We start from the raw sequence: 22,490 nt of genomic DNA on the forward strand, positions 1-22,490 counted from the left end.
TATGAATTAATATATATTTTCTCAAAAGTGCCATAAAATAGCATGAAAATATAATAACCTGAAGAAACCCAAAATGATAATAATAATAGTAATATTAAATGGGCTGGGGTTGTAACTCAGTGGTAGAGCACTTGTCTAACAAGTGTGAGGCATTGGGTTTGATCCTTAGCACCACATAAAAATAAATAAATAAAAGGTATTGTAGCCATCTACAACTAAGAAAAATAAAAATAGTAGCAATAACAATGATAAAACTGAATAAAGTAGTCAGAGGAACTGGAGACCTCTAAGTGCTAGGGTACAAAACTCACACAATGCAGTGGTCAATTATTTTTCCCTTTTCTGTGCATACTTTTAATAGGGGTTATTTTTTCAGGATTTTTTGTATTCTTGAAGCTGCTTTAAATCCTTCCTAAGACAATTCTTAATGAACAGGTGGTGCTGACTTCCAGAAACCAAAGTATCTAGACAATGCATTCAGGCAAGGTCTTCTCAGGGACTTGCCTTTTGCAGAGTCTGTGGGGCACCTTCACAATGGTGAGATGGTGATGTTCTTTGTGCCAGGTGTCACAAATTCCCTTGGTCTCACATCAGCAGAGTTGGTTCAAGGGTCATAAGCTACCCGCTCCAAATCCCAGAGTGAGTGGCACATGGGCCAGGTCTTGGCTCATCAGCCCAGGGCTTTTTCTAGCACATCTGTCCAAGCTCACGTTCAGTCCCACCCTCACTTATTTCTCTAGGAACCTTCTTTGGGCCTCACCCAGGAAGTGAGGGAATGAGAAGACTGTTGGAAATGGGAGTTCTCAGGGGATCATATTCTGAGAAGCTTTAAAGAACTGGGACCAATAGATACAAATTACATGGAGGTGGGTTCCTGCTCAGCCAAACACTGTGATTCATCTAAAAATGCAATGAGCATTGTGTTCCTAGGATAATCCAAGTCCAGAGTTAACAACCATCTGTCAGAATTGACAGTAGAAGGTTCTGTGCAAGGGTGGTCTCAAGGATCTGAAAAGTTGCATATTGTTCTCTAGTCTTTATAGGGGGATATTCTTTCTTTCTTTCTTTGAGCAGAAACATGGGCTTGCTCAGTCTAAGCTCAGTTCCCATGGCCACTTAACCAGCATTTTAAAACCCAAGGCTAACTTCTCCTAATTGAGACGATATTCAGAGAAAAGAAGCTGGAGAGGTGAGAAAAGGGACTGGCAGTTAATATGCAGCATGATGGATAACTGAAAGCATATTAGACCAGAGCTATGTGAAGCATTGATAGCTCCTAATAAGCAGGACTGTACACCTAGAAGATGAGATGTGCCACTGGCAGAAAGGGGGCTGCAGGGCAGGTGCCTGGGCAGGAAAACCACCTCAGGTTCTGCCCTCTGTTTCCTGGCCATCCTGTGCATCCACCCTGGTTAACCTGAAGGTGGTATAGGAATAGGAGTTTGTAGAGTAAGGTCAAGTACCTGATATCCAACTGCCCCCAACCAAATCAAGAACTATCACAGCACGCAGTCTCTCCATTTTCCCCACTAAAGATTGTTACCTCCTCTCTGAAGTGGATGCTCAAAAGTATTTCTTGAATGAATGGATGAATGAATGGCCATACCTGGTCTTAATTCTAGAACCTAGAGTTCCATGGAAGTTTTTTTCTTTTGCTTGACATATTTCTGATTTGGGATTGGGTTGTGCTGACAGGGCAGCAAAACGGCAAAGATTCATCAACAACACTTAGGGGCATTTGTTTCATCTGATCTTTGTCCCCATAGGAGTGATCACCTGTGCAATAAGGGTTGCATGGGCTGCACAGGACAAGCTGGAGGTCATTGCCACTCACCCTGCCAGAGACCACTCCTTCTTTGTGCGTGAGTTTGACAACCTGTACAAATCCAACCCCAGGATCATCCAGAACATTTGTACAGAGTTCAATGCAAAGCAGCAGAACTGAATTCAGAGCAGCAAAGCATAGCAAATGCTGCCTTACTGACTGGCTCTTTGGACCATCCCTGTGCTTTCTGGGGAACCCACAGGGTGGGCGAGTCTTGGGGAGGACTTGGGCAAACAAGATGAATTTCTATTCTTTGCTATTGCAGTTCTCATATGTCAACATTTGGCACTGGAAATATGATCATCAACTTATAGATTGAATCAAAATGATAAGTCATTTTTAGGGTACTGAGAATTTACATTTTGACAGTTGTTTTCAAAATCCATGTTCAGAAGAGAGTGCAGCACTTATAATAGGCTTAAATGGAGCTTTTGTGAGAATTTTTTATTTTTATTTTTCATTAAACTCTGTAACCCTCAACAAGTTTCATTTTGTCATGACAGTGTAGGAGTTGCTTAATTAAATGTTTAAAAGGATCACGTGCACTCTTTCTCACTGTGTCACGTGTCATGAGGTGGGAGTTCTGTGATGTGGGCCACTCTCCACTCTTTCAGCCCAAGGTAACAACATACCCACTGGTATGGAGAACGTGGTAGGGTCCCTGTTGTTCCTATTGTCTGAATCACTGAATGCCTGCATCACGCTGCTTTTGGAACACTGGCCCTTAAGGAACAGGTAGATCTTGCTTGAAAGTGGTGCTACCCAAATCCTGATTCTCAGGTTCCATCTTAATACCAGTGAAATCTGAGTCTCTAGGAAGAACTGGAATCCAAAACAAGTATTGGCATGTTTTAAGAGCTCCCCAGTGATGCTTAGAGGTTGCTAGGATTGAGAACCACTGCACTACCTCAGAGGGATCAGTGTTACAGTCATTTCCTACAAGTTTCCATGCCTCTTGTCCTAAGGGATCCATCTAGTTTAGCATTTGTCCTGGATTTTTCAATGATAGCTAGGTTTCTTATTTATTTAATTAATTATTTATTTGTACCAGGGATTAAACCCAGGGGCACTCAACCATTGAGCAATATCCCCAGCCCTATTTTGTATTTTATTTACAGACAGAGTCACTGAATTGCTTAGTGCCTCAATTTTGCTGAGGCTGGCTTTGAACTCAAGATCCTCCTGCCTCAGCCTCTGGAGCTGCTGGTTATTAAAGGCATGCGCCACCACAGAAGGCTGAGAGCTAGATGTTTTTATTGATGTTTTTGCATTACAATAAGCAGGGAGAAATCTGGTTCAACTTTCCTTTTTACTTCCATGTTCTGCCAAGAACATATCTGTCAAGATGTGAGATACATGTATAATGGGGAGACATTCAAAAGAATCCTAAAAAGGGATCACTCAGTGTCTGGGTATATGTGATGTCTAAAACTCCACTAGACTTGATTTTTCTCAGGAATTAGGGCCTTTGGAAAAAAAAAACAACCTTTTTTGTTGTTTGTTTGTTTTTTGCTAAGGTTCAATGTTTGCTTGGGGTATTGGAGACTGAACCCAGGGATCTTTTACCAATAAGTCACATCCCTAGCCCTTTTTATTTTTAAATCAATTAGTTTCCAAAGTTTAAATCACTTAACTTAAATCACTTAGTTTCCAAAGCTGTCCTGGAACTTGGTGATCCTCCTTCCTTTTGGCCTGTGATCAGAATCAGAAGGCTAATTATACATTTAATAACTTTGCATACACCAGAGTAATCATCATGAGGCATTTATACACAATGGAATATTACTCAGCACTAAAAAATAACAAAATCATGGCATTTGCAGGAAAATGGATGGCATTAGAGCAGATTATGCTAAGCAAAGTTAGACAATCCCTAAAAAACAAATGCTGAATGTCTTCTCTGATTTAAGGGAGGTGACTCAAAACAGTGTAGGGAGGAAGAGCATGAGAAGAAGATTACCATGAAACAAGGAAAAGAGGTGGGAGGGAATGGGAGGGAGAAGGGGAATTTCACGGAAGATGGAAGGAGACCCTCATGGTTACACAAAATACATATACGAAGGTGTGAGGGGGAAGGGAAGAAAAAAGAGAGAAATAAGTGTCACAGTAGAATGGGTAGAGAGAGGTGATGGGAGGGGAGGAGTGGGGAGGGGGTGGATAGGAAGGGCAGCAGAATACAACTGACACTAGGATTGCTGTATGTATACACATGGATGTATAACCAATGTGCTCCTGCAGTTTGTACACGTGGAAAAATGAGAATTCATACCCTATTTGAATCAAATGTATGATATGTCGAGATCATTGTATTGTCTTGAGCAACTAATAAAAAATGTTATTTTTTAAAACCCTGAGTTTCTTTTGTTAAGTATTTTTTTAGTTGTAGTTAGACACATTATCTTTATTTTATTTATTTATCTTTATGTGGTGCTGAGGACCAAACCCAGTGCTTGCACATGCTAGGCAAGCACTCTACCAGTGGGCCACAACCCCAGCCCACAAAGTTTCTTCGTAAAGAATGTCTTCCTCATCACCACCAAAGAAAGCCAAACTGTTAATAACAATATTGGAAGAAGGGAAAGTGTAAAGACTAAGAAAATGATAGCTCTTAACCTGAAAAGGAACAGATTATCAAATTTGGCAATAACTTGTAGCTATGAATGTGAACAAGTCCACCAAATGTTTGAGATTAAAAAAAAAAACAGCCATTGAACTGATTCGCCAAATACTCCAACCTGATCAAAAATAATTCATAAAGTAAAATAAAACATTCACTAAAGTTGAAAAGAATATTAACATGTAGAATAGTAGTATATACAAGAAACATAAGACTCAATAGAAATACATTCAGGGCAAGTAAAGATTTGTACGAAAATCTTACAATGTTAAAATCTGAGGATTTGAAATGGTCTCAGAAAGCATGCCATGCAAATGGCAAATCTTCTATACTGTATGATGTTTATGGCTCCAAAGGGGTTCTAAACACATTTTAAACCAATAAAATTATTTTGATATGTACATTCATCCTTAAAGTAGCATTCTTCAAGGGGCCTACTTTTCTATATTTAAAACATTCATTCTCTATGTATAAAGTGTAAACCTATAAATCTCAGGTGGCATATAAAGTCCAGCCTGTTGAGAGCCACAGCCCAGTCAGAATGACTCCTGGCATTTGCCAGAGGGAATGGTTGAAAGGTGATGCCAGCGAACCATTGAGATGATGATTTGAGTTAAGCTGTATATAATTGCTGTGAGGCTGGATTGATTGAATTGCATATTTGACCTTTACTGTCAGGCAATGGGGCAGCTCTTGCTGCCTCGGGCGCCTGCTACTTTGGAGTTCCTGTGAGTTCTTAGGGGGGGGGGTTGGACAGAGCCCGGTGGAGGGAGTGTGTTCCCGTGTGGTGTGCGCAGTGCCGGTGAGAGTTGGGAAATTAAGAGTGGCTGTTTGAATCTACAAGGCTTTGTGACGGCTCAGTTATTTGTGCCCAGCCAGACTTTGGCACCAGCCTCTTCCAAGCAGAATAAGGATATCCACAATCTGTCCCAGACTACTCTTCCTAGCTTCACCTTTCATAATCCCTGCTCACACACTCTGGGCTTCAACTGAAGCAATGAATCTTCAGATAGAACTGAACTTTTCCAGGTCCATGCCTTGCTGTTTGCCTTTCCCTTTTCCTGCTAACCTCCCCAAACACTTTTTCTTTTCATATTCTACCAATATTCAATTTGAACCCACTTAGCTCATAGAAATCTCTCTGAAACACACACACATTTACTATCATTTAAAAACAAAACAAATCTCTATATGTAAATATTATTTTATGGAACTTTTAGTGTTTAGTCAAAACGGAAGAAAATAAGCACTTCAAAGTATTTACCATGTATTAGGCACTCTGTTAAACACTTTATATAATTAATCTCATTAAGCTAGGATTATTATGTAATTATTTTCTTGCTTTCATTTAATTTTTCAAGTGTTTATGGTTCATCTCATCTCCAACCAGATTATAAATTCCCTATGGGCTTAAATCTTCATTTATACTGTAAGAGTAAAAGAAATTGAAATTGAAGATAAAGTGTAAAAGACCAGATATTGTAAACTTTCTAAGCTGCAAAGCCTGAGTTAAAATGTAAAGGACCAGGTATTGTTAAGTTCCTATGCTACACTACAAAACCTGGAATTCCTGTAGCTGTTAAGACAATTCCCGGGACTGCCCAGTAGATATTCCCCCTGACCACTTAGTAGATAAATAACCTGGACCCTGTGCAGTTTGGCACATAGGCATACAGGGCCCAAACCAATAAATTTGAATGTACCCCCCTTCTTAGGACTGACCTATCACTCCTGCCCGACCTGTTCCCACCAATGAATGTACTAATCATGTTTGAGAATTGTTATTTGATTTTCCCACGCCTCATGATGATTGCTCTGATGTATGCAAAGTTATTAAATGTATAATTAGCCTTCTGATTCTGATCACAGGCTTTTTATTTCTTTTTGCAATACATTACCTATCACATTTTTAAGCAAATTTTGTAAAAGAATGTCTTAACATTCAGGAAGATCTTGAGTTCAAAGCTAGCCTCAGCAACAGTGAGGCACTAAGCAACTCAGTGAGACCCTGTCTCTAAATAAAAAATCAAAATAAGGCTAGGGATGTGGCTCAGTGGCCCAGTGGCCCTGGGTTCAATCCCTGGTATTCACCATACCTGCCCCCCACCCCAAAAAAGAATGTCTTAAAATTCTCCTTCTGAAATAATCTATGTTGTTGTATACAAGGCTTAGAATACGACTTATGATGGCAGAATTTTCCAGGCCAACATACTAAAATTCTCAGATCAAGACAGTTGGACTGGGCTGGGGTTTTATCTATGTGGTAGAGTGCTTGCCTAGTATGTATGAGGCACTGATTTTGAAAATCAGCCCCACATTTAAAAAAAAGACATTAGGACTGAGAAAAAGTTGGAGAAGATAAAAAAAAAAAACAAATTAGTGTGTGTGTGTGTGTGTGTGTGTGTGTGTAAGAGAGAGAGAGAGAGAGAGAGAGAGAGAGAGAGAAAGAGAGAGAGAGAGAAAGAGAGAGAGAAACTTACAGACTGACCAGAGAGAGAGAGAGAGAGAGAGAGAGAGAGAGAGAGAGAGAAATGGTTATGAAATATTCATTCTTGACAGTAACAAGAGGAATAAAACCAGCATTCTTTAAAACAATCTCATTACCAATAAATAGTTCTCAAAGAAAAGTAAGAAGAAAAAAATGGAAATAACAGGTCAAAGAAAAGCAAAGAGGCTGTGATCATGTATCTGAATGCCATGAGCAAGGCCATGAGTATTTCACCAAACCTGAAGTTATTTTGAATTGTGAAGATTAATTTTTCTCTCAAAAGAACATATCTAGTATAATCAAAAGTTTAAGAAATTAAGGAAAGCTGATTGTAAGAATCTCGGAATTGGGCTAGGGATGTGGCTCAAGCAATAACATGCTCGCCTGGCATGCACGGGACACTGGGTTTGATATTCAGTATCACATAAAAATAAAATAAAGAGGTTGTGTCCACCGAAAAACTGAAAAAGAAATATTAAAAAATTCTCTCTCTCTCTCTCTCTCTCTCTCTCTCTCTCTCTAATAAAAAAAAAGAATCCCGGAATCATGTGCAACTGAGCTGCTCTCTCAGCCCCAAGATACCTTTTGAAAGGCAGTGCACGTATAGCCAGTTCAACCTAGTTTAAATCCTTGCCATGTACTGAATGGATAAGAAGCCTTGAGCTCACCTGTTATTTGCTATTTGTATTTATTTTCATAAAGTGGCCTATAATCTTTTTCCCAGTGCTGTCAAACTTAAAAGTTATTAAAACTACTACATTGATACTGTTTTTAATATTTTAGAACATACAATTACTTGATTTTTTAATTATTGTCCATCCTGTCACTGTTTTATGGATTCTGATTGAAACTTTTTATGATTTTTCATGTAATCATCCTTTATCTCTTATCTTTTCATAAAGTACTTCTGCTAGGTTTGAAGAGAAGATTTCAGGGAATGAACCCACAACCTTAACATGCTAGGCAAGTGCTCTACTACTGAGCCACATACCCAGGCCTCTCTCTTCCTTATCAATTTCACTAAACTAGATAAACATTTGCCAACTCAAACATAATTCCAGATATCTTTGCCTATCTATTAGATGTAAACTATTTGTTTTTGCAAGAAACATTTGAATAAAGCTTTAATTTCCTAAAATAAAACCAATACTATAAACTTTATTATTTTAAGTATGTGAGTTTACTTTTTTAAAGTACAAATAACACATTCTACTGTAATTTTTTTTTCCAAAGCCACTTTTGCCATTTTATCAGACCAAATACCTAACATAAATCATACTGAAAATATATTAACAAGAGGCAATGATAACATCTATCTTCTGCACTTTCACAAAGCACTTTCATATACCTATATTATGATTATGAATCTTCACAATAGTGATACAAATTAGAAATCAAATTCCAAAAAAGTCAACTCAACATCTAGTCACTTTAAAGCTTATTTTGCCATTTAATAATGGTAAATTCTTTAACCTTGTTACACATTTCATTTCCTTATTAGTAAAAATGAAATAATGCTCCCAAACTCACAATGTTACTGCAAAGATTAAACTAATTACTATAATGTATACAAAAGGATCTAGCACAGTTTGTTATTCAAAACATCTGTTTATATCCTACCTATGGGTTTGGGTCACGATCCTGAACACACAATCTGGAATGACATAATCCTAAATGCTGAGATCCTGAAAGACCAAAACTCCAAAAATATAATTCTGGAAAAAAAAAACAGCTTAAAATTTTCTTAAAAGGGCAATTACATTTTCATAATGAGATTCAAGAAACACAAAACATATCAGATTACTTCATTTTACAAATTATAATAGGCAATAATATATATTTTTTGCAAGCACACTCAAATATACTACCAACAACTGCACAGATAATGAGGTATGAGCATACAAAGTACTCAAATAGGTTAACAAGCTAAACGTACAAATGCATATCACTATAACTGGTAATTCTGTGTACTCAGTGTTAGAACAATGGTTCTATGAAATACAAAGATGAATAATCTAAGTTTCTTGATGAACTCAATCAAGACCCACAAGGGGTCATGACCTAAACAATGGAGATACTAAAGATAGATTTAATCTTTCATAAACATAGATGTACAAAAAAGAACACCTCTTCATTTACTGAGGAATTTTTTACATTTTTACATATTCCACGCTCCCATACAGTCAATGTTGTGAAAAAATGCACTTGCACAGTTAAATCTGCAAATAATGCATACAACAAATCAGAACTCAAAAAATTCTTTACACAATTTATACCTCCAGTATTAGAAATGATACTAATGAAATACCCACCATAGTAAATTATTTTAAAATGCATTTAATTTTTTTAAAAAAACTAAAAGGAAAATCTGACATATCAAAAAACATATCACAAGAATAGAAATTGGCAACTGCAAGAAGAGTCTATAAGACCTCACAATCTTTAGTTATATTTTGAAGCCTTACATCATAATATATAGCTTCTTTTTTCTTTTAGGGCACATGGTGTTCCTCAAAAAATCCATTCATGCTCATTTTCTAACTAGTACTGCTCTGTTTAAAAATTCTTCTACAATTCATTTATACATGAAAGGAAGTCCCTATTAAATTGTCCCATCCAGTGTGCTATGCTTCTGGATCTTCTGATTCTAGTCCACTCGAGAATCTCTCACCAATCTACACTGGAAATACTCTCACAGACACACCCAAAATAATGTTTTACTGGGTTTCCAACATTCATTCCATATATCATTATGCAGCTATCTCATATATAACTGTAAAAGCACCAACCCCTTTCCTACTTAGCATCAAATTTGTACTCTTATCATATAATACCCCCCTACCCCCGTGTATCCACAATGGGAACTGTGGTTCTGGGAATTTCAACTTTCAGTATTTCGAAATTCAGAAAGGTAACCTTTGGGGATTGCCATTTGGAGGACTTTAGATGTTCAGAACTGGTATCACTTAACTTAAGGGAGGAGACCTAAAGATAAACCAAACTCCAATAACATACTAATAAAAATGCTTATACAACAGTATGTTTGAACTATTGAATAGGAAAATAATAATTTAACAAAAGGGGAATGTATTAATTTTTAGAAATAGAATGTATACTTAGAATACTCAGGAAATTAGAAAAATTTAAATACAATAATTTAGCAAAATAGCAGGACATAAAACCACTTCATAAAACCAGCACCGTTTCTCTTTTCTACAGTTTAGATGGTCACCTTTCAACAATAACAACGAAAGCAACATAAGGTAGCTCAATAGTGATTATAGTTCTCTATGCTAAATGCAGTCTGTTAAGTACCTCACTAACCGAACCTTGGAAAACTCAAGTTCAGGAATGACAGCCACGTATTTTGAGGCCTAAATTGTATAACAACCTATTTTTCAAAGCAGTGATGTAGAATACAAGGGTGAGAGTCTTCATGGAGAATATAAATATGGACACAAATTACAAAAATTTTCCATAGTATTTAATACAATTCAATCAAAGGAGATACAATTAAACTAGAAGACATGAGGTTTTGGGTTACTGCACAGGTATATATTATCACAAGAATAGTTCATCAGGATTTTCCATATTCCTTTGGCCCAATCCAAAACCAAATTTTTATCAGTGCATATTAATTATACAAAATAAAAAGTTTCATTGTGGTATATTCACACATGTATATTCATATATTCTCACCCACTGTCCCTTCAATCCTTCCCTCCCATGATGCCCTTTTTCTTAATAGTCTCCCTTCTACTTAATCTTTTTTTCCCTCTAGATCACACATGACAGTACATGTGATATTTGTCTAAGTCTAGCTTATTTCTTATACCATGTTTTTCTCCAGTTCTATCCATTTGCCTACAGATCACAATTTCATTTTTCTCTATAGTTGAATAATACTCCATAGTATATGTAGTCTCCATTTTATTTACTCATTCACCCATTAACAGGCACCTTGGCTAATAGCACATAACAGTTAATGTGATATGTGCTGCAATAAACATAGGTATGCAGGTATCCTTCAGGTATACACCCAGGAGTAGTACAGTTAGATCATATGATATTTCTATTTTTAGGTTTTGAGGAAACTCCCCACTGATTACCACAGTGGCTGTACTAGTTTACACTCCCATCAAACAATCATTAAATTTTTTTAGAAACAAATCCACAACATCAAGAGAGAATATTCAAAAAGACAAATATTAAAAAAGACAAAAGACTTGATAACTACCTATTTTTGGAAGGTAGAAAAGAGATTCAGAAAAAGTCATTAAATTCGGCTTGGAAGCTCAGTTTACCAGAAAGGCTAAAATAGAGTTGCAAGCTCAAGCATTGTGAGACACATCTCAAAATAGAATGTAAAAACGGTTGGGCATGTAGCTCAATGGGAGAACTTCCCTGAGTTTCAATTCCCAGAAATATAAAAAAAAATATATTTATTTCTTTAGTTTTTAGGTGGACACAGTATCTTTATTTCACATTTATGGGGTGCTGAGAACCAAACCCAGTGCCTCACACACTCTAGGCAAGAGCGCTACCAATTGAGCCACATCCACAGCCCCAGAAAATTTTTTTAAAAGGTCACTAACTCAGTAGCTCAGAAATCCAAGGGAGTTCCTAAAAGAAGCTAGTTAATGTGATATGTGCTGCAATAAACATATGTATGAAGGTATCCTTCAGGTATACACCCAGGAATAGTACAGTTAGATCATATGATATTTCTATTTTTAGGTTTTAAGGAAACTCCCCACTGATTACCACAGTGGCTGTACTAGTTTACACTCCCATCAACAGTGTACAAGGGTTCCTCTTCTCACAGGTCCATAACAGCATTTATTTTTTGTTTTTTTGTGTGTTTGTCCTGGGGATTGAACACAGGGACACTTTACCATTGAGCTACATCCACTATCCTTTTTATTTATTTTGAGACAAGGACTCAGTAAGTTGCTGAGGCTGGCCTCAAATTTGTGATCCTTCTGCCTCAGCCTCTCAAGTCACTGAGATTACAGGCAAATGCCACAGTGTCCAGCTATTTTTTTAATATTCTTGATACTAGCCATTCTGACTGGGGTAAGATGGAATCTTTTTTTTTTTTTTTAGTTGTAGATGGACACAATATATTTATTTATTTATTTATTTATTTTTATGTATTTTTTTAAAAGTCCTTTGGGATAACTCACAGAACTTGATAGATTTATGACAAAACTGTTACAAAAATATGAAATCCAAAGAATCCTAGGAAGTAGGAAGTAAAAAATAAAAGGAAAATTAACAGTGATGAAAGGAAATACATATTAGATTTTAAAACATGCCAGAACAGCCCCTTCCCAAAAACTTACCAAAAGCAAACATTAATTTAAAAAAAAAACCACAACATGAAGAGAAAATATTAAAAAAGACAAATGTCAAGTGATAAATACCTATTTTTGGAAGGTAGAAAACAGATTCAGAAAAAGTCATTAAACTGGGCTTAGAGGCTCAGTTTATCAGAAAGGCTAAAATAGAGTTGCAAGTTTAAGCATTGTGAGACATGTCTCAAAATATTTATGTGGTATTGAGAACCAAACCCAGTGCCTCACACACTCTAGGCAAGTGTGCTACCAATTGAGCCCCATCCCCAGCCCCAGAAAAAATTTTAAAGTCACTAACTCAGCAGCTCAGAAATCCAAGGGACTTCCTAAAAGAAGCTAGTATATTTTCTCCAAAGTGCTTAAAAGCTTAGAAGTTAGAAATATAAAATGCATAGATGAATCATGTATTTACAAGACTTAAAACTTTTATATGAAAGTATGCAAAGTAGTCTGATCTCCAAGGAACCTACCTATCTACTTATTGCAATTAAAGGACTATGAATTCTTCCTCTACAAGACATCAGACTTTGGTCTCTGAAGAAACTGAAAGGAACAAGCTCCAACTTAACAGAGTCAGGTATAGTATAGGACAATAATGAGGCACCTCACCAAGAAATAAATAAATAAAAGGTTTTTGAGGGCGAGGCCTATCACCTACTATCCACATAGGTTCCAATAATACCTATTATCTAAACTCCTTCTCCCAAGGAAAAAAATTAGAAAATAATTTTTCTGGAAAAGTGAATAAATCCAAAGAGGGTGCACTTAAATGATATCAAGGGCTCTCCCCGCAGAAAAGGTGATTCACCTCAATCACACTGTCCAAGAGTGAAGGCTTCAACATCCTTTAGGGAAGAGTCCATGGCAATACACCAAAACTACAACTAGAGAGCTTTGGGTAACATTCTTAGTGTCATGCTTTTAAAAAACTGTTCACTTACTGAACCCCTTAGACACTTGAGAAAAAGTTCCATCCCATAAAAGAGACAAAAACAAAGATGACAAAACCCACAACAGAAAATACAGACACAGAACAAAACTTCAAAAGATCTCTGATATCCTTAAAGGAAAAATAGCTAACATGACTGAGTGCTTTCTATGTACCAGGGACTTTTCTAAGTGATGTACTGGTATTATTGCTCTTAATTTTCATACAGCTCTTACAAAAAGTCTATTGTTATCTTCATTGCTGAAATTAGAGATAATATCACATACACAAAGCAAAAGGATGTTAAGAAATGTTTAAAGATCAAAACACTGAAATTGAAATGATGACAAGCAAAACAGGAGGAAAAAACAAATCAAGATAAAATGAAGGATTCTCCTGAAAAATAGAACAAAAGCCAAAGAAAATGGAAAACAGATGACAAATATTAAAATAAATAAATTTTAAGGCTCATATCCAATTATAATCATTCCAGAAGGGGAGACCAGGGAAAATCAAAGAGGAGAATATTAAAGTAATAATGTTTAAAAGAATTCATAGAACTGAAGGACAGCCAGGATGGCAATTATCAAGAATACAAGTAATAACAAATATTGGCAGGGATGTGGGGAGAAAGGTATACTAATATATTGCTGGTGGCACTGCAATATTATTAATTCCAGAAAACTTGGAATAGAACCACCATTTGACCCAGTAATCCCACTCCTTGGCATATACCCAAAGAACTTAAAACCATCATGCTATAGTGATGGTTATAGCAGCTCAATTCACAATAGCTATGCTCTGGAACTTACCTAAGTGCCTTTAACAGTTGAATGGATAAAGAAATTGTGGTATAAATATGCAATTATTCAACCATAAAGAAGTATAAAATTATGGCATTTGTCAGTGAGTGAATGGAACTGAAGACTATCATGTTAAGTGAAATGAGCCAATCCCTAAAAACCAAAGACTGAATGTTCTCTGCTCTGGGGTGCTAACACACAATAGGGGTGGGGGAAACAACAGAACTCACTGGATTAGGCAAAGTGGAATGAAAGGAAGGGAGGGGAAGAGAATAAAATGAATTGGACATACTCTATACAACCATAAGAATGGAAAGTTATATTTCATATATGTATACTAAGTTAAAATACATTTTATTGTCATAGATAACTAAAAAGAAAATATTTTTTAAAAAAAGAACTGAAAGAAACCAATATACCACTATATAACACAATAAGTGAAAAATTTTAAATATATATTATTGTGAAACGTAAGATCAGAGATAAAAAGCTTCTAAAAGAGGAAAAATAAGACAAATATAAAGTCAAGAATCAGAATAATACTGAAACTGCCAAAAAAATCAAGCAATGTATTCAGATTATATCCAACCTAAAATTCCATCAACTAATCATTTTCATATAGATTTCCAAATCTTATGTCCCCAAATATCTTTTCTCAAGAGACTAACAATATTACTAAAATGAAGGGATGGGGCTGGTTCAGAGGCAGAGCACTTGCCTTACACACGGGAGTCAGCACCACAGAAAAAATAAATAAACAAAATAAAGATATTTTGTCCATGTATAACAAAAATAATTATTTTTTTTTTTTAAATTAAGGGATAATCCCAAAAAGAAAACATGGGATGCAGGAAACAGGAGTTCTAAGAACGGAGAAGGGCAAAAGGAAGTTCTAAGACAATGGCTGGGCAGATACATATCTTTGAGTTTATATCTATGAGGGTTCTCTATTTGAGGTCCCAGGAGGAGATGAGCCCGAAGCCCAGAGCTTGGGAGGCGCTGAGCCAGGACTGGAATCTGAGTGTGCTGTGTCCTGAGGGCCGCAGCCCTGGCCTCCGGAAGGCAGCCCAGGCTCTGGGCCTAAGTAGGACGGTGTCAGGCTGGGGCAGGGCAGGGCCGAGCGGGGAAGCATGGGGCCAGCCTGCCAGGAGGGAGAGCGGGGTGTGCGCGTGTCTTTTGGGGGCGTGCGTGTGTCTGCGCTAGTGCTCTCTCTCTCTCTCTCTCTCTCTCTCTCTCTCTCTCTCTCTCTCTCTCTCTCTCTCTCTCTCTCACTGCTGTTCTGCTTCCTCAGCAAGCCTCTCCCTCCCCCTCCACTGGGGTTTTCTTTCTTCTTGTCCTTATTCCTTATTGTCGTCTTCATTTTTTAATGAGACTTAATTAGCGTCGAGTTTGTCCTCCGGCTCCCTCCCCGCCCCTGCCCTCCCTCTCCCTCCATCCCTCCCTCCTGCCCTCCCCCCTGCCTTCCCTTCTCTCCGTCCCTCCTCTCCCTCCTCCCCAAGGTCCAGGCCAAGCGATCTGACCAATGCACGTGAGAACAAAGCATCAGGCTAACGGGGGCCTGGGCAGGAAGCCGGAGCTGAGCTGATGGGTCTGCAATAGCGAAGCAGGATGATGCTTCCTCAGCCTGGGGCCGAGCGGGTGCAGGCTCAGGCGGGTGGGAAGACAGGCAGGCACCAGACGTGGCTTCTCCAGGGTGGTGAGGGCCAGGCTTCAGTGAGGGCCAGCCTTCCGCACCCGTCAGTCCTCTTCTGTTCTCCTCTGGAGCCTCTCACCTTGCCTTTCAGTCCTCAGTGAGGACAATCTGAGGGTCAGCCAGGATCACACACACCACGACAGGAACCCACAGGTTAAGGGCAAAGCTGAGGCCAGAATCCCAGAAGTCAGGCTCCCTGGCTTCCCTTCTCCTGGCTTGGCCATGCTGGGTCCAGGCCGAGTTGGTGGGAGGAATGGCATGGTAGACATACAGAACAGGGCCTGGGATCCCTAGAGGGTCAGGCAGAGCCCTCCAGGGTGACCAGAGAAGGGGCAGCTGGGACAGTTCTGGCATGTTGAGCAAGACGGAACATGGACAGGATGCCTATCAGAGGAATGGGTCAGAGTCCCTTGGATATCCTCTGCCTTGGCTTCCTGCAGCTTATCCAGAGCTCAACACCAGACTTAGGGGGAAGGGGAACAGGCAGGAAGAGGACCTAGGATGGGCAGGAATAGGAATCCCCCTCCACAGCCAGTCCTCCCAGCCTGCCTCCCTGACCCGGCCAACAAGCCCTCACCCTGATGCCAATCATGGCCTGGGGCCTGGCTGAGAGAATATCCGTGAACCTTTACTCCTTGACCCAGTTGTCAAGTTGACTGTCCTTCTGAGACCCAGGTGTGAGCATGTGTCCACTTGGCTTCTCTCGTCCACCCAATCCGTTGCCTGCTCCTCAAGAGCCATGCTCAGAGGCTCTTAGTTTTGTAGGGGTGTCAGAGAAACTGAGAGAAACCATGTCTGTGTGGTGATCCTTGGAGTCCAAGAAGTCATGGGAGCTGATGAGATGTCAGGGCTTGGCATCAGGGAAGGCCTCCCAGAGGAGGTGATATTTGAACTAGGCGTGAATGATCAGTTGGGTGTAGATGACAGAGGATAGAAACGGGTTCCCTTCAGCCCTGAGAAAGCTGGAATGCGTTTTGCTGTTCTAGTGATTCTTTACAACTTTGGGATCCTGCGCCCAGAAGGAGGCACTTGCCAGACCAGGCACATGGGCAAGGCTGAACTAGAACACAGACCCTGGTTCTCTACCACCTCGGGCAGTGACGGGACCTAAGACAGGGCCATAAGCCCTTTTTCACCTGACTTCCCTATCCCTTTATCCATCATGGGCCTTAGCCACCTGATGTGACCTAAAGTTCCACACTGCACAGACCTCCCAAGTCTTCCTTGGTTTTTGTTTGTACTAGAGATTGAACCCAGGGGCACTTAAACCCTGAGCCACACCCCAGGGCCCTTTTTGTATTTTATTGAGAGACAGAGTTTCACTGAGTTGCTTAGGGCCTTGCTAAATGCTGAGGTTCGTTTTGAACTCATAATCCTCCTGCCTCAGCCTCCGGAGCTGATAGTACCATAGGCATGCGTCACCGTGCCTGGCCCCAGGTCTTCCTTTGTGAACCTTATCTCTGCCCACTGCTCCAATCTGTTCCCAACCCTGGACCTCACTCTCTAACTACAGGAATTCCAGAGATGGAAGGCCCATTCCATCTTCACATTTGCTTCAAATGCAGCTTGAAGATCAACTTCCTTTGTGACTTTTCACCTCCTGAGCTGTTCACTTACTATAACCTTCTTGGAATTTTCTTTTTGTAGGGACTCCAAGTGGGATCCAGTCCCATTTTTCTGAGCATGCCTCCCTAGGCTCATCCAGAGCCACTGTGGAGAGCATCCAGGTTGTAAACTGCACAAGGTTCCTGGCCAAGGACGAGTGGGGGCCAGAATCCCACCTGCCTTCTGCTTACCAACCCTGTGGGGCCCTGGCTCCTCTTCCCACTCCCATCCCCACCACAAGGCCCTGGAGGAGGAAGGGGACTGGAGATGATGAACTCTGTGATCCTGTCCCAGCTGAGAGCCTGGGGTTTGTGAGCTGCGACACAGATCTGGTGAGTGGAGCCAGCTCGGGACAGAGGCTGTTCTGGGTATGTGAAGGGACTGTGTGTGAGGATTAGTGAGAGGAAATGAAAATTGGGGATGGCCCTCAGGGGAATTGACTACAGATGATGTCAGAGAAGAGGTGGCCTCCTGGAGAACAAGGGACTCAGATGGCTGCAGAATGGCATGGTGGGAGGGGGGCAGGAGGTGTGGGAAGGAGGGGCTCTCTCTACTGTCCCAAGCAGGGAGGCAAAGCAGCTTCCTTTAGGCCCCACTCATACCACCTGGCTCTTTGCCCCTAACCACCTCCTAGCTCTCCTGGCACCTGGGGACCTGGGGAGGTGTATTCCTGTTGAGGCTGTCAGGTAGGGAAGGCTGGGAGGAGGGCAACCTCAGGATGGCTCTCACCTTCTGGCAGCACACTTCGCAGCTTGCACAGGGCTGGCTTCTCCCTGCAGGGTCACCCTTTAAAGTGATATTGAGAGTTCCCAAGAGATGGCTGTGTCTTTCTCGCTTCCCCTGCCTTGGGATGGAGACAGGTGGCTCCTGTGATGTCCCCCTCCCACCGGTTTCTTCTCTGTCTTCCAGCCCAGCCCTACCCACCATGGGGCCTTGAGCCAACAAGTCCACATTGATTCAGGGGCTTCTCTGGAGTAGAGATAGAGGCTGAGCCTGGCTCCGTCTGCTTTGGTTGGGTTCTACTCATTGAGTGGTTTGGGGGGAAGAAAAAAAGCAGTATTGACCATGGGCTTCCACCTCCAATTGGTAACATCGACCTTGGGCTGGAAACATTCCTGGGTTCCATGCTCTCCAGACTGGTAGATTGGAAATTAGGTGGATTGCTACTCCCACCATCTTGGGAGCCAAAAGAGAAATGTCACCCCAGCCTCTCCTCACCTAGCTCTGATGTTATTTCCCCATCCATTTGGCTTCCAGCTCTTCAGTTCAGGAGACTGCAGAGTGCACTTGGCTGGCTGCCTCTGTGGTGAGTCCCACATTCTGGAAGTCCTTCTTGATGTCTGAGATGAAGCCTTCTTGCTGCAACCAGCTCATTTTTTTCTCCTCATTCTGTCCACAGAAGTGTCAGAGGGAGTCTTCTCATTTAAGATCATGCTGTGAATGGAACTGAGAAGACTGGGAAGCATAAGCTGGACTAGGAAGCCCAAAGAAACTCAAGAGTCGGACTGGGGTAGAGAACTTGCCTAGCATGTGTGACGCAGTGAGTTCAATCTTCAGGACCACATAACAATAAATAAAATAAAAGGATCGTGTCCATCTACAACTAAAAATAAAAGTTTAAAAAAAATGAAGAGCAGAGTCTGCTAGTGTGGGAGCCTCTCCTTAGCTTAGTGAATTTGAGCAATGCTACTCCTACGGTCCTTGGCATTGGCTCTTGGTTCAGCATGCTGTCCCTCAACAGTCTCTCCTGCTACCATTCATCCTGCCTGTTAGTCAATTATTCAGCCAAGGGCTGTGTGCTTCTCGCAACCCGTGGCACTACTGGGGGTAGGGGGCACTGTCAAGGAGCCAGGCTGTACCCTTCAGGGGCTCCCAGCCTCGAGGTCCTTGCTGGCCTCACCTCTTCCTCCACCCAGGCTGGGGTGGGGGTGAGAGGTCTTCCAGTGCAGCTGAATTGGGTCATTAAAATCACTCCTCTACCCCTGACAGATGACCTCCAGGTCTGTTCCTGTCCTATGTTTCCGTGATCCCAGCTGGGGGTAACCAGTTAACCCTTGTGATGCTTGGCTGGTGGTGTGGGCTGTAGAGTGGGAAGGCGTGGGGTGGAAGAGGCCTGAGGAAGGCCACTCTCAGCACACACCAGCACACACTGTCCCCTTTGTCCCATCCCTCCACTTCTGCACCAGGCCCTGCCAGGGTGCTGGCCTGGGAATTCAAGTGCCAGAGGAAGGAAGGACAGGACTCTCAGTGGTTGTGGGTCAAGGCCAGCTCTGGCCATGTGTGGGCTGTACCAGGCCTTTGGATCAGGCTCAGGCAGAGGGTGTCCCCAAAGCTTTGAAGAACAGAGATAGGAGGAGGTGGGGGCTTTGGAAGGAAAAGAGAGAGCAAGACCCCTGGCCAGTAAATGGGCCATCCAGGGGCCTGGCATCTTGGACCATGTGTCGCCACCCATGCAGTGCGGGTGCCAGGTGGCTTCCTCCTGGTGGAACATTCCACCAGCTCTCCAAGGGCATGACGTTAGGCAAGGTTTGGATTCTTCTCAGGATGCTGGTGTAGTTATCCATGTGCCGATGGTCAGAGGTGAGGTGGGCCCCAGAGATGGCTATAAACAGGCACCTGGACCACTTAGAACCTTCTGAGTGTCTCCTTTGGCTCCCATCATGCCTACATCAAGAACAAATGATTAGCCATCACTGAAAATTCAGGAGTTTTCTACATAAAATTCCAGATTTATAACTTCAAAAAAAATCTCTGTCAATCTAGTAATCCTGGGCTCACACTTACAAGGCCACAGGCAGCTGGAGTGGAGTGGCAGCTGTCCCCTGAGCCAGGGCACATACTCTCGGCTTCTCCATGGCCTTCACCTGCCTGAGTTTGCTCTGCCTGGGGTGAATGGGGAGATCAACACCCATAGAGAAAGGAGCGCCCTCACTGGATATTACCCCAGGGTGAGGGACAACATTCCCCCTTCACCTTCCTCCCCAGAGCTTGGCCAGAGGCTCCAAGGCCCCTCTGCCACCACCGTCCCCCTCTTCTCTGGAGGCCTGTTAGAGTCTGTAAACAAGTCTGGATGGCGCCTGGCAAAATGCCAGAGGGAGTGGTTTGTGAAGTAATGCCAGCAAGCTATTAAGTGTGGAGATTTCTTATTGGTTGACTGCTGTATCTAGTTTATGATAATTAAGATAAGCTGTGTGGAATGTATATATACCCCTCCTGTCCTACAATAAACGGCTCCCACTCGTGCTGTATCAATCTACACAAGTTGTTCGTCACCCCCTGCCCCCCCCTTAGTTTGCTGCAGCCGGACTGCGGCAGAGGCCTGGCTGCCCTCCTGCCCCAGCCCAGGCCCAGGCCCCCTTTGGGTGGGAGCAGAGGTGCTGTGGGGCCTCCACAGCCTGGCCTCAGCACCCACAGCTTGGAACATGAATGTCATGAAGTGCAGGGGCCACCGCCGCCAGGCCTGGGGCACCTGACCACTGAGCTGGGGCTTCCTTCTGCAAACAGCCCTGACTGGCCCAAGCTGGGCGGCCCTGTGTCTGTGAGCCCAAGGGGCACTGCGGCCACCCATCCTGGCCACCCAAGCCTCTCTTGCTGCCTCTGACTTCCTGGGCCCCTTCTTTCCTGTGACCACCCCAGTCCTGTTTCTCTCTCTTCCTTCTGCTGCTCCTCTTCTCTCTCTCAGCCAGGCTTGCTTTCTGCCTCTTTCTGTCTTGGTTTGGTTGTTCTCTCTTGCATGGGCCCTTGCTCTTCTTCAGGGTCCTGCCTGCTTGCTGGGTCTGTCTGCTGCAGCGCCATCTTGCTGACCCACAGGGGTGCCTGCCCGGCGTCTGTCTCTTGCTCTCCATCTCTGAGCTGCACCATTTCTCCCCAGCTCTGCTGTCCCTCAGCTCTCCTGCACTGTGGGTCTCTTAGGCGCCAGTATCTCCCTCACTCCAGCTCTCTGGGCCTCCCTCAGTCTGTGTTTTTGAGGCCACCACAAGGAGGGCTTCTGGGAGGTTGGCTGTGCTGGATCAGCATGGCCCCAGCATCAGGATAGGAGGAATCCTGCTGACAGAGATTTTCTCTGGGGCTGAGGAGGGGCAGTGTGAGCCAGCAGCCAGGGGCCCCAAGGAGAGGGCAGTGTCCTTTCCATGCCTGTGTCCCTTGCCCCAGCCAGCTCAGGGCATGTCCCCAGCTGAAGAAAAGGAACAGCCTCCAAGGGGCTGCTCCCTCCTATTGCTTCCTCACCATTGATGCCCCCCAAAATAGACACAATGCACACACTGCCACCAGCACCCCCAGTCCAGCACCAACGGGATGGAATTCAGGGGTGTGCTGCTCCTGGCCTTGCCTGCCTTGGCCTCGATGGCAGGGGCTCTGGGGAAAGGAAACCACCCAGGGGCCCCTGAAGCAGACCATGGGCTACGAAGAACTCATGGCAGCTGACCCTCCTCTCCCAGATGACACCCTGCTCCTCACAACTCTTCTACATTTAAAGGCTCTGCTCCTGAGGAGGAAAAGTGTGTGACTTCCCCTCTCACGTATCTCTGAGGCCTGATCCCACTGAGGGTCAGCAGGTGCCTAGGCCAAACTGAAATCCTTCCTGCTGAGGTTCAGGTGAACAGGGTGTGTGTGTGTGTGTGTGTGTGTGTGTGTGTGTGTGTGTGTGTGTGTGTGTGATGGGGGTGAGTCCATGTGCCTAGACAGAGTGGAAAAGCAATGGTCAGTGTGTGCCTGTGTGGCAGGGACCCAGGGAACTCAGAGGAAAGACGATGGGTCCTGTGGCAGAGGGACAGAAGGGACAAGGCCTAGAATGGCAAGAACACCTGTGGACACAGATGCAGAGAGAGGAAGAGGATGGAGAAGAAGGTTCCAAATGATATAAGGCCAGGAAGTTTCCCTGAAGAAGAATCAGGAAGATTTGTTGGGGGGAGTCTTCTACACCCCAAAACACTGTAGGAGTTATGTGGGGTGGGAGAGAGTCTTCAGAGACACACAGTGGAACCTACTGTTTGCATGACGAGTGTGTCCCAGTTTGCCAGAGACTGTCCAGATTGGAGAACTGAAACCCCTCAGGCCCCAGTGACCTAGGACAAGTGAGTGGCCCAACTCCCTGCCCCCCCTGCCCAACAGGCCTTATGCACCCGCAGACAGCTCGTGTCCACCTCCAACAGCCCTGGGCCAAGGATCACAGT

The sequence above is a fragment of the Urocitellus parryii genome, unplaced genomic scaffold, assembly GCF_045843805.1.
Source record: "Urocitellus parryii isolate mUroPar1 unplaced genomic scaffold, mUroPar1.hap1 Scaffold_40, whole genome shotgun sequence".
Taxonomy (NCBI): Eukaryota; Metazoa; Chordata; class Mammalia; order Rodentia; family Sciuridae; genus Urocitellus; species Urocitellus parryii.